Source organism: Athene cunicularia (assembly GCF_003259725.1).
Source record: "Athene cunicularia isolate RWA chromosome 4 unlocalized genomic scaffold, athCun1 chr4_part1, whole genome shotgun sequence".
Classification (NCBI taxonomy): Eukaryota; Metazoa; Chordata; class Aves; order Strigiformes; family Strigidae; genus Athene; species Athene cunicularia.
In genome coordinates, this window is record NW_020799098.1 from 33,703,443 (window position 1) to 33,704,410 (window position 968).

Here is a 968-nt window from a genome sequence, read left to right on the forward strand (position 1 = left end):
CAATTTCTCCTTCAACTTGTGATCTGACCACCAGACTGGTTCCTTGTGTTCAAAGTATCAGTTCAAAGATGTCTCTACTATTTTTACTATTGTCTTCAGAACTGGTCCAGCCAAGCTGTAAGCCTCTCCAGCTGAAGGAGCTACACCCAGTCTTTTGGTCTACATGTCACGTTGTGCTGATTGCTTGGGTAAAAGAAATACCCAACACACTACTCACAAGCGCTAGAATTACAGAAGATTGTTCTCTTTGAACTTCAGTGCATGTTGTTGTTCACATACCAATAAAATGCTGGTGCAGGTGTGAAGAAAGATCCCTCCCGTTCCATTTTAGAGAATCAGGCATCAGTAAGGATGAAACAGTGACCACCCTATTCCTCTGAGGTAACAAGGATTTAGAAAGAAAAGCAAATTAATAAAGACTTGTCATAAAATTGCCACACACAGTCCTGACTGCTGCACACACCAATTGGAGGTGGTCATTAGAAGGACCAGTACCCAGTCCAGATACCACTTCATTAAATAGTACCAAAACCATTATGATGTATCTTCTCCAGAACACTAGTAAGACCAACAGGAGCAAGTCACAGTGAGACCTGAACTGAACTACTTCTCTTATGCACCAACTTGGAGAATAAATCGGTGCAAAACACCATTCTCTCAGTTTAAAACCACCATTCAGGTAACTGATACAATTCCATCTTTTTAGTACCTCATCACTTTACCTTGTCACTGTACAATAAATACATGGGTCAATGAGATGTTAACAGTTACTGTGAGGCGTTAACTACTCTTGACTGAAATCAGAGGAACAGACAGGATCAGTGCTTTGTGTCATCAAATCCTTATTTAAGATTTCCTTTTCACAGCCTCAATGGCACTAAGATCCACAAAAATATTAAAAATACATGTGTGTTTTCCAGATCAAGGTGCATCCCCTATTATATTTCTTAATCCTCTTTTGTCTGGTT